The sequence below is a fragment of the Equus przewalskii genome, chromosome X (assembly GCF_037783145.1).
Source record: "Equus przewalskii isolate Varuska chromosome X, EquPr2, whole genome shotgun sequence".
Taxonomy (NCBI): Eukaryota; Metazoa; Chordata; class Mammalia; order Perissodactyla; family Equidae; genus Equus; species Equus przewalskii.
In genome coordinates this window covers 122,149,149-122,164,543 of record NC_091863.1, presented here as the reverse complement: position 1 = coordinate 122,164,543, position 15,395 = coordinate 122,149,149, and the positions used below count along the sequence as shown (strand labels likewise).

Below are 15,395 nucleotides of genomic sequence, written 5' to 3'. Positions count from 1 at the left end.
TATTCCCTTTGGACAAAGAGCCTCCATTGGCCCCAGCATCGGGGAAAGGACTCAAAGAAAAGTCTCCATGCCTTAGAGCCACCTTCTGGAATAGACACTCGGGTCCTTTTGGGTATGTTTCAAGCAAAGGCCTTCGAGCTTCAAGGTAAGGGTCCTCCCTTGTGCATCAATGCCCATGAGAGGCCCCTCTCAAGCTCCTTCAGGGTAATGAGCTGTCCCAGGATCGGGGTTACCAGGGGAAGGGTGACACTGAGGTAGTCAAATCCGGCCTGCTGGAGGGCCCCGCCTGCTACCCAAGAGGCAGCAGGTGCCTTCTCCCAGCCTGTCCTTGCCTAGAGAGTTTCCCTCTGCAGCCGGCCTGGCAGCCCCCTGAACCTGAAGGGGGCAGCAGAAACAAAAGGTGAGAAGGTGGTGGGAGACATTGCTGGTTCAGAAAGCCTCAGAGATGAGCCAGCTGGGCCCATCATCTATCATTTCACGGGAGGGGCACACTGTTGCTATCGGAGACATGGAGGATTGGTCAAGGCCATGAAGCCACACATCCATGCTGTCTCTTCCAGCTTAGGTGCAAAGCAAGGAGCACTAAACAAAGAGTCCAAGTCCTAGCTCTGTTAGAACAAGTCACTGGGCATGTCACTTAATCTTTCTGGCTGAAGATGAAGCCCCATTCTCAAAGCACTCCTTGATCCCTGCACCTGGTCGTGGGGGGAAGGTGTGGGATTCAGTGCAGCCCCTCTGCTCAACGAGGGCCACAGGACCACATGCAGTGCTGTTTTCAGAGCCTCCCTCCCTGTGCTGGCCTCCCTCTGGAACGCCACCTGGAGGGCAACATAGAGAGAGCCCGCATCATAGGGAGAACCCAGGCTGCGGGAAGGTAGGAGCCTGCACAGGGAGCTGCAGCGGGAAGTGCAAAGACCAGCTGGCATGCACCCCACACGCTGGGCTGAGAAACGAATGCCCCGACACAGAGAGGAAAGAAGGTGGCGGTGCCCAGGCCCCTAGCAGGACGCTGGGGACGCTAAAAGTCAGGGAGCTCCACCTGCCATCATCCAGTCCTTTCTCGAGGCACACACTTGGCCAACTGTCTTAAGTTTTAACCCAGGCTGACCTGATTTTCTGGGCCAAAAGGGCTGGAATGACCAAACATCCCATTTTATGAAGCAGCCTCCTGTGGCCAGGTCTCCGGAACGAGGGCATCCTGATTCCTGGTCTCAGCAGCTGGCAGGACAGTCAGCAGACAGCTTGCTTCCCTCCAGGGAGAGGTGGGGCAGGTGCTGCTGCTGCTCCAGGGCTTCCAGGGATTCGGAGGGCCTCAGCAGCGGTCTAGGGGGAAGGGGCCCTTTAGAGACCTGCCAGAGGGATGGCTGAGCAGCTGGGTCTCGTCTGAGCCCCACAGTCTGCTGTTCAGCACGCGGCTCCCAGGAGCCCCAAGCCGGCTCCTTTCGCTGAGTGGAGCACCTTGAACTGCCTGTGATGCTCCAGTCCCCGGGGGCTCCCGCCTGGAGGCCAATGGGGCAGCAGGAAGGAGGTGCACCCCGTGGAGAAGGAGCTGGCGGAGACTGGGGTTGCAGAGGGAAAAAATGTAATATAGAGAAAGACGGCATAGCGGGGGGAGCATTTGTAAATGTGCTTTACAGGTAAACAACTTCTGCACGAAAGTCTGGAATTTCACCTCCCCCCATCCCACTGCCAACACCCCAGAATCTAGATTTCTTGGCACCAGTGCTGGAGGGGCCCTGGGAGGCCGACGTCAGAGGAGGGCCTGCACCCTCCCGAGGCTGTGTGGCGCTCCAGTCCCAAGGGGGCCGTCCTGAGGAGCTGACTCCTCCAGGCTCTCCTGCGCCCCTTTTCTAGCTCTCAGGGGGCTGAATACAAGTGACTGCTTGGAGTAACTTGGCCATTTCAAAGGTGGCTTGGCCTCAAGGGCCACCGAGGGATTCTGGTCAGGGCCCTCTGAGATGTCTCTGTGGAGGCCAGGAGGCTGGGCAGCGCCAACATGCTGGGGACAACAGGGCCCATGAGCCCTCGCCCCAGACAGGACCCCTTGCCAGAGCATCCTACCTGAGACATTCCCGTTGTTCTCAGGGCCTCCACCTCCCCTGCTGTACCAGGAGGAGATACCCAGAGGAACCCTGGGAGCTCTCCTGTGGGGCCTGGGCTGTCTCTGTCTGCCACCCCTGACACCTCTGTTGTCTCTGCAGCCTGGGAACCAAGGCAGTCTGAAGCCCATCCCAGTGGGACAGAGATGCTATCCCCACCTGCACACAGATGGCCCAGCGGGTTGAAAGGGACTCAGGGGTCGTGGAGCCCACCTCCACCCCAATCAACTCTCCCCGCCACCACACAATGAATACCCATGTACCCTCACTTCTGCCATTCATTCAGCCTTTGCCAGAGCAGGACCATGACAGGGAGCCCCCCACAAGTCCCCCACTTGCCCCTGACTAACGTTGGCCAAAGCTAATTCCTTTTGTCCTAGTTACAGGTGATCACTAGTGAGCTCAACGGGAAAAAATTGCCCAGGCCCCTCCCCCCACCCTTCACCACCCATCCCAGTAGGGCTCTCCCCTCCCAGGCCCCTCCTAGGCCCCTCCTTTCTCACTTTCCTGCGCGCCCCAGAACCCAGAGTCCCCTGAGCTCTACCCTTACCTCTTATCACTGTTCCCATTTTTCAATAAGAATATGGAGACCCAGGGAGGAGAAAGCATTTGCCCAAGGCCACACTTTCATTTATTCAACAAGCCTTTACGGAAAGTTGACGCCAGGCTGGCTGCTGGGCAGACAGATAGACAGGAGCCTAGGGAAGCTCTGAGAGGGCATTGCTAGAGCCCTGTGTTTCCCAAGGAGGGGCCCTTGGCTTGGGCCCTCAGGAAAGAATGAAAGAAGGAGTAGAAGCTTGCTGGGCAGAAGTGGTGAGGCAAGTCCTGGTTTGGGTTGTTTTTTTTTTTTTTTCAGTCTAAACCAGGCACCGCCTGATGTAAGCATTTTCACCAGGGATGGCCGTTCTCGTGATTGCAATCCTTGTGCCTGCTCTCTCCATAGCAACCCTTTGCCACATCAAGCTCTCTGGGAAACTGACCTAGTCATCAGAAAGTGGCATGCTGAGCCAATGATCCCAGGGACCAGCCCAAGGGTGCCGGACCGAGGGCCTGAGGTGTGCCCCCAGCAGCAACTGGCAGCATCGTGGGGCCTGCCCACCACTGGCCCCAGAGGCCAGGTCTCCTCTTTGACCCAGGGTGTAGCCACAGAGCTCTGCAGCCACCTCATCCGCCACCGCCAGTGGGAAGTGAGCATGCTCCCCATGGGAAAGTCCTAGACAGTGTTTCCAAAAGTGGCCTCTGGGTCCCCTGGGATGTGTGCTTAAACAACAGATTCCTGCCTCCCCACATTAGAGCTTGAGAATGACACCCATAGGGCCTCTTGTCCTTTAATTTTCCAGTCCTTTCTCCACCCAGACCTGCCCCTCCCTCTTCCCTCCCCCACCCTTCTCAGTTCTCAGTCATCTCCGTGCCCCAGTGCCCAACACAGGCAAGTAATCAGAAAACACTCGCCAAATCCATATGTGTATCTGAGAGATAAGGTAACTTGGCTCCATTCCTAATCCTCAAATGAGTCTTGAGTGAGCTCCTCTCTGTGCCTCAGTTTCCCTTTGGGAAAATGAACTGACTCCAGCCCTGTGCACCTCCTGACCCCTCCATGGCCACTCCTTAGTGGAAGGTTACTATCACACAGTGCTCCCATGTCAGCTTCCCCCTTCCTGAGGAAAACGATCAGACATGTTAACACCGGGGAATCCAGAGAAGGCTTCAAGGGAGTTCTCTGTACCATTCTTATGACATTTTTGTGAGTTTAAAATTAATCCAAGATAAAAAGTTAAAAATATAAACAGCGAAAATTAAAAATGAAAGCAAATTGGATTTTAGCAGGCATCCAGAAATGACCTAAGAATTAAATGTTCCGCAGCAGATCATTTAACTGTGGATAGATGCCAAATGAATCATCGGCACACACTACCAGTGATTTTTAAACTGATTTTCTCCAGGTGGGGAGCACACACCCCTCCTAACCTGGCCCCACCTCAGCCCTGGCCACTGTGGCCCCTGGAGGGGGACACTGTGGTCCTGGCTCAACCGACATCTCTGACAGAGCACCACCTGTGTGCCAGGCGCCAGCTACTTGTGGCTATGCTGCAGGTGCTCCTGGCTTCAGCCACCCTTCTGCACAGGTGACCAAACCGAGGCCTCCAGAGGCGGTGTGATGTGCTCAGGTTTGCACAACCAGGCAGTGGCTGAACCGGGGTTTGAACCCAGTTTAAGCTCCGAGCAGCTAGCTTTCTTGCCACTAGGCAGTAAAGGCAACTCCCTGTCCCACCACACAACCTACTACCATTCATCTCCCCACTCTGCTTCACAAGTCCCCTGCCAGCTCTCCAACCCTCAGAAGTAATGATGCCAACCTTTCCTGAGCATCACTCAGGCGCATGGGTCTCCTGGGTGCACTGCCCTTGTCCTGGCATCAGCCAGCTCTTTGTGGACACAGTGGGAATGAATGCAGAATCTCCGATGGGTCCCAACCATAGGGGCCCAAAGTCTGGGGAGCCATGTGTGTTGCTCTCCTCTTCCCCTGCCATGGTCCTATCCCATGCCAGGAGGGCCTGACAGTGGGAGCAGCCACAGGGCTCAGCAGGCAGAAAGCAAGCGGGTGTTACGCATGAGCTGGCGCCTTATGGGGGCTGTAGCTTGAAGCAAGATCCAAACCAAAGGGCTCAGTCACCCGTGGAGGCTGAGTGGGGAAGGAATAAGGTGGGCTTCCAGCTTCCAAAGTGCATTGAGCCAGATTTGGGACTTTTCTTGGCATGCAACTAAGGATAGTTCAGGGATCAGGTGCTCATGCCAACTGTGGCCATGTCCTGGGCCCACTGCGGGGGGCCTGAAATCTCTGCCCTGCTAGATCTCAGGAGGCTACAGGGGCACTGGGCAGAAATGCAGGAACACAAGGCAGGCTGAAGGAGGCTGAGGTGAAGTGTTGGCTGCTCCTGGGGTCACTGCCTTCAGGTGGGGGGGCTCTGTCTGGAATCTGCACTTGAGTTGAAGAGGAAGTGAGGTGGACAATCTCGACGCAGGTGGCAGCTCCTTACTGAGTGGCCTGTCTGTTTCCTCAACTAGATTGTGACCCCTCGGGGCAAGGCCTGCATCTGATTTCTCTCCAGGTCCCCAGTACCCAGCTCTGGGTGGAACACACAGGGGCTTAGGAAGAACTGGCTTTTGTCTTTCAGGAACAAGGGGGAGGCTAGACTCAAATAGCCCCAAAGGATGTGTAGGCCTTGACCTGGCAGCTGCTGCTGAGATCATCTTCCTGCTTCCAAGCCCTCCTCCTCCAGGAAGCCTTCCCTAAGCCTCCCAGCCAAGGCTGCTCCCCTGTTCCAGGTTCCCAAAGCCCCTTATGCTTACTCCACTCAGAGCCACAGCACCCAATATGGTCACGGGCTACCTCTGTCGCTGACCTGTGTCCAGAGGGTGGAAACGAACAGATCTGGAGCACCTGCTGTGAGCCTGGCCCTATGCCGGGTGCCTTCCATCAGCTCCTTGCAGCTGAGTACAGAGGCCCCAGCCAGGCCAGGGCTTCCAAAGGCCAGGCCAGGAAGGCACAAGGGCTGGGGCTGGGAAGCGATGGAAGGAGCAGGTAGGGCTGGTGAGGTGCATCTGCTCCTTCTCATCCCAGGGTGGCCTAGGGGTGATGAGGCCAACAGCTGGGCCCTGGCCTGTGCATCTGTGTTCTGGCCACTTGCTTCTAAGCAGTGAGCAGGGCCTCTGAACTGCCCCTGATTTTTCAGATGAGGCAGTGGAGGCCCTGCAACGGCAGGACCCCCAGCCTTCCCCCGAAACTCCATGTGAGCTCCTGAGGAGGGAGCGGGAACCCAGAGCCCCTCCCCACTGTCCAGACCGATCAGCCCACGGGACCCTGTCCCCGTCCCCAGCCAGGTACCATGACCAGAAGTCTGAAGGGCCATGAGACCAAGGCAAGACTGGATCCGGGTGCCAGAGGCCTTGACCACTGCTGGGTGGGATGTGAGGGGCTCTCTCTCAGAGTTCACAGAGTGTGGTCCTGAGATGCTGCTGCATAGTCTTCCACAATGTCAAGGCTAAGTGCACATGGCTCAGTGAGAACACAACTCCTACCGCACCTCAGATGTCCCTGGGTGGGAGGTGGCCTGGTGTGTCACCCCCTTGGACCGATGGAGCTGCCCAGGTGTCTCCAGCTTGGAAGTAGCAGAGCAGGTGGAGGAGCTGAGCTTTCAGGTGAAGTATCATTCTGCCTTTCCAAAGAGGCCACGGCTCTTGGCTCCCCTGCCCCCATCAGAACAATCCAGCCACAGAGCCCGCTCTCTGCAGATCCACTCGATAACACCCAGCGACACTTGATTCGGCGCCTCCTGTCTGAGCAGCTACCTTCCCGTGGCCCACAACGAGATCGCCCTGTGCCCAGCACATGCTCATTACAAGCAACCCAGGAACCCCCTGCTCTGGGCCCCAAGGTGAGCCAGCCTCTGGGCCTCAGTTTTCTCATCTATAACATGGACATGGGTTGAGCTAGCTGATGTGAGATTCTCCCATTCTTGAGGCCTGCCATCAACTCTCAGAGCACCCTGGCCCCAGGCCATTTATTAACAATCAAACCCTCTTCCAGAAAGAGCAAGGACAGAGGGACCAGGCCAGCCTTCTCTGCCTCTCTCTGTTGGTCTCTTAGGTCACAGTGAAAACCAGAAAACCAAAGTGCACTGCCTCCCCGGTGGAAGCCCAGGAAGGATGCTTGGAGCGGGTGAGGATTATGGATGGGGAAACTGAGGTCCTGAATTGTCCCTGTCACACAACTGGGCACGGGCCGGTCTCCCCCTCCCCCATTGCCTCGGTGTCCCCGCTGCCTCTCTGCCGGGCCGCACCGACGGCGACTCGACAGCCCTACCTGGCACAGGTGCCCGGCTCGTGGGGCGGGCGGAGGGTCCAGTGGGCGGGCGCGGAGCTCGGGCTCCCCCGGGTAGGCAGCGCCCGGCCGGGCTGGGCCGGGGCGGCGGGCGCGGGGCGCGGGGCGCGGCGGGGAGCGCGCAGGGCGGCGAGGAGGCGCGGACTGGCCTCCGCCCGCAGGAGAACAAACAGGTTTTCTGGGCGCCCGGAGCCTCGCCCCTCGCCACTCCCCTCGGCCGGCCCCCTTCCTCTGCCCTCTCCTGGGGTAGGTAGATGCGCCTGGCACATTCCGCACATTCTCCCGCCAGTGTCCTCTGTCCGCCCGCCCCTTCCCGGCTCCGCCCTGCGGGGCTGCTGGAGAAATCAAGGTCGGGGCTCCCCGCGCTGAGCCCAGAGCGAGCTCCAGAAGGCTCTGCCACGGTGGAAAACTTCCAGGCAAATTCCTCCGGGCTTGCGGCCCCGGGCCGGGAGGCCTCCGCCACGTGAGGGGCCCTGGCTGCCTAGCTGCGCTGCTGCCCGCGCCCGACGCGATCTGGCCCCCGCTCGGGGCCAATGACTTCCACAGATGCTCCGGGTTAATTCTGTCGAGAACTACTGTTCCTAGATCCATTTTACAGATGGAGATCCCAGACAGGGGTGGGGAGGAGGGAGGGGGCCTGGCGGCTGAGATCATGCAGGAAGTCCCGGAGGCTAGGAAGGAGAAGAAAATAAGGGAGCCGGCTCCCTGGCCGCTGGAAGGCCATCCTGGGGCGAACTTGGGGTTCCCAAGGCACAGCAGTGAGCATCCTGTCAGCACACCAGTCCATTTCACAAGCTCGTCAGGGAGACACATCCAGACCCCAAGGGCCAGTGCAGTTTGATGTGTCATTCATTGGTGCTTTTGGGTACTTGTGCCATTCATCCATGCTTACTGAGTACTTGCTAAGTGTGAGGCACTGAGCTGAGAGCTAGGATGGAGGGAGCATCAAAAGAAGCCCCTACCCCTACCTGGGGAGTCAGGGGAAGCCTCCAGGTGAGGGACAGTTAAGCCAGTTCCAGAGATGGGCAACGGGTCCTCCTTCCTCAGGTCCTGCCACGTCTATGTCCCAAATGGCCCTCCAATCCATTCACTTCTGTCCACACCCAATGCCACCACCCTAATCCAGGCCTGGGCCACAGGACCAGCATCCTCGCTGATTTCCCTGCCTCTGGTCTCGCCTTCCTTCCTATCCAGCCTCAGCAGAAGTCAGTTTAATAGTTTACACGGTGCTTTCCTGCTTGCAGCTCTTCTATGCTGTCCCATTGCTCTCAGGATAAAAGCCAAACTGTTTCAGGGAGCCCAAGGATCAGCTGCAGTGACCCACCTCTGTAGGTCCAGCCACTCTCTCCCTTGGTTTACTACCCTGCAGCCTCACTGGCCTCTTTCCGACTTCTGAATACACCACAAGTCCTGTCTCCTTGGAACATTTGCCCCTGGCACTCAGACTCCCTAGAATGTCCTTTGTCCCCTTATCTGGCTGGTGAACTCTTAGTCATTCTTCAAAACTTTGCTCAAGTGTGCGTAAATCCTCTCCTGACTGCACGGGCCACCCAGTCGAGTGGATCACTTCCTTCTGTGTGCTCCCCCAGTTCTCTGTGACGACATCAATCTAGCGTAGTGATTGTCACCCTTTATTCTTCTGGATGGTGAGCTCTGGGAGGCCATGGAGACCAGCACAGGGGGTCGGAGGGGATTGAGGGGGAATCGAGACTCTGGAAGCTGCCCTTGTCCTTCTCTTCCTGGGCTTCGTCAGGTAGGGAGGAGGTGACCCTGTGTCTGTGTGAATATGTGTATGTGGGGGGGTTTGTGGGGGGATTGTGCATAAAGTCACTTCAGTTCGTGTCTCTCTCTTGCCAACAAGCATTTTTCTGCTTTCAGTCTGATGGCCAGCATCTGACGCCTTCTGGTGACACTGCTGGTGGCCATGAATTTGCCCTGGCATCCTAGCTCCTAAACATACTCACTACATGACCTAGGGTGTGTCATACCCTCTCTCTGGGCCCCCTTCCCCTTTAAGAGTCCCTAGCTTAAAGAGGTAGAATGTAATGGACACAGTGATGGACTAAATGTGAGGGTGAGGAAGAGGGTGGCCTTTCCCTGCCAAGGCCATCAGTGGGAAAGGGCAAGCTTGCTCCAGAGCCCTAAGTCTGGGTGGGCCAGCTAGAGAACACAAGCAAGAGTGGGGTCTGGGGCTCTTCCCACGTCCCAGGTGATTCAGCCCCTGCCTAGGCCAGATCTGCCACAACTGTGCCAGCCAAGGGGACCAGCCTTCCCTCAACTCCTCCCTCCTTGCCAGGCTGCCAGGCCCTGCAGCTGAGCTCGCCTACAAACGGGTTTGACTCGAATGGTAACTGCCCTGCCCTACCTTGCCCTACCCACCTGTTCACTGCCCCAACAGAACCCCCCACCCCAGCCAGGGCCACCCTCAGCCACCTCAGCCAGGCTTCAGGGCCCCCTGCCAACTTCATCAGAGTCCTCTTTGGCTCCTCGCCCTCAGGCACCTGAACCCAGACACACCAAGTGCTCTCATACCACTGGGCTCCTGCACAAGATGTCCCCTTGGTGGTGACCTCCCACCCACCCTCAGTCGCAACATTGGCTCCTTCGTAACTTCTCTTTGGCCTAGAATTTGAAGGCCAAGACCCTGGTGGCTGCTGGCTGCCCCCAGACTGGGCTCCATCCCTGCCTGGCCTGAGCTCGGCCCCATCCCTCCCTACTGTCAGCTCCTCTTGTGCCTTGGCGTCTACCTCCAGCTCCTGAAGGCCCCCAGCTCGGGCAGTCTCCCCACCAACAAGCAGGCCCTCGGCAAGGCTCTGCGCACAGAGGGCAGGTGCTGCCTCTAAGTAGGGTGGCCTTGAGGGTGGGGTCAGGCTGCTAGAGGCAGGAGTGGGTGGGTGGTGAACCCTCATGCCGAGGGAGGCCATAGTTCATGAGCAGGCAGTGGAGACAGATTCTCTGGGAGGCCAGGTTGAAGCAAGCAGATGAATAGGTGGGCAGGTGTCTGTTCGGAAATAATTGGCCACCAGGGCTCCTAAGCTCTCGGGAGGCCCCTTTCTGATCTCCAGGGCTGGGAACAGAATTCAGGCAAATCAGTCTAGCCAAAGAGTTCCTAGGCAAGGGAGAGGGATGTGGGTGCTCCCTGAAAGCTGTCAGGGTCCCAAACCAATCCAGGTAGAGTGTCCCCACACTGGAGGGGACTGAAGATGAACAACTGACCCAAACCCTGCCATTATGCAAATGGGAAACAGAGGCCCAGAGAGGGATGGCATCCAGCCAGGGCCACACAGCCAGTCTGAGGCAGAGCTGGGACTAAACCCAAGGCTCCGGTTGCTCTGGATGGAGCCCCTGCCTAGCTGGGTGCTCAGGTTCACGTGTGAGGAGGGCTGGGCTCCTATTTGCACCCTAATCCCCTCCTTCCCTCCCTCTTTCCAGGGCCCGCCCTGCCGCTTCATCGTCTTAAGCTCTTTAACCAGTTTCCACTTGCTAGATGACTTTGCCAGCTCCAAGCAGGGTGGGTCCCCTGGGGACAGGGGTCTCCAGGCGTGGCTGCACCCACAATGGCCCCTACGGAGCCCCAAACTTGCAGGGCCAGACCTCTGCATCTGTAACCAGCTTTCCAGGTTGCTGGGAGCTGGTCCAACCCCTCAGTGCATGGGGTGAGACCCCACCTGCCTGGTCTTGCCTTTGGGGGCCCTTGCCCCACCCTCAACCTGCACTCCTGATGAAGGGGCTGGTCCCCCTCCCTGGCACGCAGGCATACTCTCACTCACCAAATGCCCCCTTGGGGCCTCCTGTCCCCCGCTGCAACGCCACCTCCACCCCACCCAGAGACCAGTCGGACCCAACCCTGGCTTGGAGCAGCTCCCAGTCTGGCGGGGAAGGCAGATCAGTTCAGCTCCCTGGGACAGAATCCATGCTTGGGGAGTTCTTGCTCTGTGCACGGCGGCCCCACTGGGAGCAGGGAGGTCGTGCAGACAGGCCTGTTCCCAGCCATGGTGACATCTCCCACCCCTGCAGCCTGGACTCCTCGCTGCCTTTGGAATCTACTACTTTGAATAAGTCCAGGAAACATTCTGCCATCAATCTTGGCCTGTGTGACCTGATGCCCCAGAATGCAGCCCGTCTTTTGTCTCGGGCCCTGAAGCAGCCCCAGGCCAGGCCTCCAGAGCACGAGCGCACAAGCTGAGCCAAGGCCTGCTGGCAGATAATCCCCGCATGCCCTGAAGAATGGCTTTTCTGCTGCTTTAAGAATCATCCACAGATCGGAAAAAGAATGTTCTAATTGGAAAACCTCCCCGCCATGGTTTTCCGGAGTTTTAGTACAGTTGGCCGGCAAGGAGGCTCGTGGGATGAGGAGGAAGGGAAGTCATGAGGAGGAGACAGTGGGCTCCCTGCCCAGCGCCCCCTCATCCCCTGAGCTCAGCCACTCCCAGCAAGAGGCCATGCTGAGGGTCGGGGTCTGTCAGCAGCCTAGGGAATCTGGAGGCTTGTCTGGCCCTGCTGGGAGCCCCTCCCCTGAGCCAGGCCTAAGCCCTGCCTTCCAGAGGCCTCAGTGCTGCCCCAGAAGCAGCCCAGGCTCCTGGGACCCTCTGGTAGGACTGATGTCCACTGGAGGTTGTGAACAGATCCAGAAGAGGAAAGATGTGGAAGACACCACCTGCTCAAGAAACAGGAAGGCCAGAGTTGGTGTTGGGGTCTGTATGGCCCCCACAGGCCTGACTGGGGCCCCAGGCTGGGAGACCTGCAGGGGGTTGCAGGCTGTACCGAAAACTGACTTCTAAACAGCTCCATCTGTCTGGCCAGTGAGGGAGCTCTCACGCAAGGGCCCTGCTAGGCCTGGTCTGGCTAAATGGCTAGCTGGGGTAGCCAAGGCCACACAACCGGGAATCTGTCTAGCTCCAAGAGCTGCTGATCTGTTCCTTTGGGTTAAGCCTCACCCTTGTTCTTGGGCAGTGCCCACCTGAGAAGAGGCAATGCAAGGGATCCCGGAAACTCCTGCACGCAGAAGAGCCAGGTCACTATGACTCACCTCTTGCAGGATATATGCTTCTCTGTTAGTCTTTTCCAGAAACCTCTCTGAGTGTTTAGCTGCTTTGATTTCCTCAAGGGGAGCAGCCTTTGAAAGACTGGAGGGGAGAACACTTCAGAAGCTGCCTCCTCCTCCACCTGAGCAGGACCAAGATGCTGCTGGCCAAAGCCCCCCTTGGTGGAAACTCAGATCTTTTCAGCACACAGGGAAGGGGCTGGCTCTCATCACAAAGGATCAAACCAGCCTGGATTCGGGGGTGGTGCCCCTGGCCCCTGTCCATTCCACTTGGCTCCAGTAACCTGTACTTGGGGACTGTGAACTCAACCAAATGGCGCTAGGCTCCATCCCTCCATTTCCTCCCCCATCTGCCCCTGTTGTGACCTTCAGGTCTGCAGCTCCCTAACCAGCACGTATCTCCACAGCTCCACTGGCCATGACAGTTGCCACTAGCCACATGTGGCTATTAAAATTTAAATGAATTACAACGAAATAAGATTGAAAATTCAGTTCCTCAGTCACAATAGCCAAATTTCAAGTGCTTAATAACCCATGAGGCCAGTGGCTCCTGTCATGACAGCACAGATAGAGAACATTTCCATCATGGCAGAAAATTCCATTGGACAGCGCCGCTCTAGCTGTTCCACTTCTTAGAGGAAAGGCCTCCACTCCCTCCCTAACCGAAGCCAGGCCGTCTCCACTAAGCAAGGTCTCCCTGCAGCCCCACCCAGAGGAGGCTCTCCCTTCTCCCACACCTCATCTACTTCTGGATAGACTACTCTGCCCTTGGATGAAAACCTCTCCTCCTTCGAGGCTTCATCCAAAGTTCAGGCAAGTCTTTGCACTGGGCTCATTCTTCTTTTCCACCCAGACCTCACTCGATGTGAAAAAGTTATTAGGAGGATGGGGCAGGACAGCAATGGGGTGGAGCAGTGAGTGTGTGACTCTGGCATCCACACCTGTGCACCATCCACCCCTAACCTTCAGACCTCCCAGTTCTTTGACCTTGACATCTCCGAAGACACTGTCAACTCCACTGCAGCCACCTCTTTCCATAAGCACAGCCTACATCCTGCCGTCACCTCCAGAATCTCTATTGCAGGACTTCTGCTTTCTGATCCCTACCTCTTCTCTTTCTAGTGGGCTTGTTCAACTGCTTCCTGATGAAGGAAAGCCAGAACTATCTTTCCAGTTCATGGGGCCCTCTCATCCATTGACTCCTCTACTCTCTTCCCATCCCTTAGCCCTCTTCTCTCTTCACTTCCCTCCCCAACCAGCCTAGAGTCAATGGCCCATCACTTCAACAGCTCTCTTGTCAATATCCTAATCTTCCTTGCTCCACTGTCCCTCTGTCACCTCCACCTGACACGGCGTCAGATCTGGACAAATCTAAACATCTGTTTTCTTCATGTCTGCCCCAAGGTGATGAAGGTTACACAACCGTGCAGAATGGCGCCAATACAAATTCCTGGATCCCACCCCTTCTCACCTTCACGAGAACTGCCCTCTTTGTAATTATGCCTTTCTCATCTGTGTCATAAGAATGTCCATTTCATTTGGAGCACTCTCATGAACAGTAAAAAAAAAAAAAAAAAGATGAATCTCACTTGACCCCACTCCCACCTCTGGTTAGTGTGCCATTTCTCTGCACCTCTACTGAGCAGAACTCCATGAAAGAGTTCTAGTCTAGACTCACTGTCTCTACTTCTTCTCCTCCCATTCTCTCATAAACCCATTCCCATTAGGATTTCATCCCTACCACTCCCTTAAAATTGTTCTTGTTAAGGTTACCAATGATCTCCAGGTTGCCAAATCTGGTGCTCACTTCCTGCCCTCACTTAACCTCTTAACCACAGTTGATCACTCCCTCATTCTGGAAGAACATGCTTCTCTTGGCTTCCCTGACACTCCATTTATCTGGAGGTATTGAAGGTTAGGGACACAGACTCTGGAACCAGACTGTCTGGGTCCAAATCCTGGCTGTGTCAATTAATAGCTGTGTGACCTTGGGCAAGTTACTCAGTCTCTCTGGGTTTTCACATCTCATCTGTACAACAGAGGTGAGAATACCAGCATCTACCCCCTGGGGTTATTGTGAAGGTTACATGGGATAGCACATAGAAAGTACTAAGAATAGAGCTTGTTACATGGAGAGATGCTCAGTGAAATCACCACATGGATGTTGATGGGGTTTAGGACATGCTACCCCAAACATGGCACCTTGGCATATTGAATATTTTAAGATGAAAGAGTTTGAGAAAATGGTAGAAGCAGGAATTTCTCTCTGACCTCCTCATCCTTCTCCTCTGAAGCAGGTCATAAGACCCTCATGTGAGAGGTGTCCTCCTCATACCCAGAGGAAAGGGGCATCCTTGTCTCCAAGATAGGGGGATGCCAAGAAGAACCAAACAGGCCTCTCTGACTTTGCACCAGTTTACTACACTTAGTTCAAACTCTGTCCAATCATATCTTTCCACCACTTTCCACTCTTCATCAAACCTAGTACAAAAACACTCAGGTTTAATCATTTTTGGGGGTCTTCATTTCCTTATGAAGTCTCCTGTGTCACGTAAAACTTATATTAAATAAATGTGTATGCTTTTCTCCTGTTAATCTGTCTTTGTCAGTGTAATTTTCAGACCTAGCCAGGGATCCCAAGAGGGTTAAGGAAACCTTTCTCCTCCCCTACAATGTCTAAGGGTCGATTCAATCTAAACATGCTCAAACAAATCTCTTATTCCCTACTCCACACCCTCCAAAATTCTCTAGGTCTTCCTCATCTCCATCTGTGGCACGCCCAGATGTGCAGGCCAAAGGCTTAGGTGGCTAACTTGATGTTCTTTCTTTCTCTCACCTCCTACATCCAATAAGTCAGCAAGTCCTGATTGCAGCTCTACCTCCAAAATACACCCAGAGCCCGACCACTTCTGCCCGCTTCCACTGCTGCCACCATCCGACTCCAGGCCAGCGTCCTCGCTCACATCCTCCCTGCTCCCCTGGCTTCCACTCTGGCCCCACGAATCAGCCAGAGCCATCTCCCCCTGTGCTCTCAGTCTGAGTGATAAGAAGACTCCATTTCCCCAGCTGTCCAAGCCAGAAACTATGGTGCCATCTGAGACTTCTCTTCCCCTCTCCCCCTCCAGGTCTGGTTTCTGCTGTGGCTTCAGCCTCTTCTCTTAACTCTCAGGCTCCAAGCTCTCATCACACTGAAGCCATATTGGACTTCTTGCCGATCCCCAATACCCGCATAAGCCTTGTTCTCTGTCTCTAAATCTCAGTGTTGACCGAGGTCCCTTGCCCTGGTTAACTCCTTCTATGCTCACACCTCTGGCAGGAAGTCGTCCCTAACCACCAAGACCCAGTTAAGTGTCACTTCCTGAGCTGCCCT

At 56.0% G+C, this 15,395-nt stretch overlaps 1 protein-coding gene across 27 annotated transcripts in view; it reads right to left on the bottom strand.

The window, feature by feature from the left end:
* ZNF185 (zinc finger protein 185 with LIM domain) overlaps positions 1 to 7,152 on the bottom strand; it is a 66,934-nt gene extending 59,782 nt beyond the window's left edge. For 16 of the 27 annotated variants that reach the window (XM_070604488.1, XM_070604490.1, XM_070604497.1 and 13 more), the window contains exon 1: positions 6,964 to 7,134. The gene's annotated coding sequence lies outside the window, so the exon portion shown is untranslated. Of the gene's footprint in view, positions 1 to 6,963 lie in introns of all 27 variants that reach the window. The other 11 variants (XM_070604492.1, XM_070604496.1, XM_070604509.1 and 8 more) reach the window with 3 other exon arrangements.
* Between the last annotated feature and the right edge of the window lie 8,243 nt (positions 7,153 to 15,395).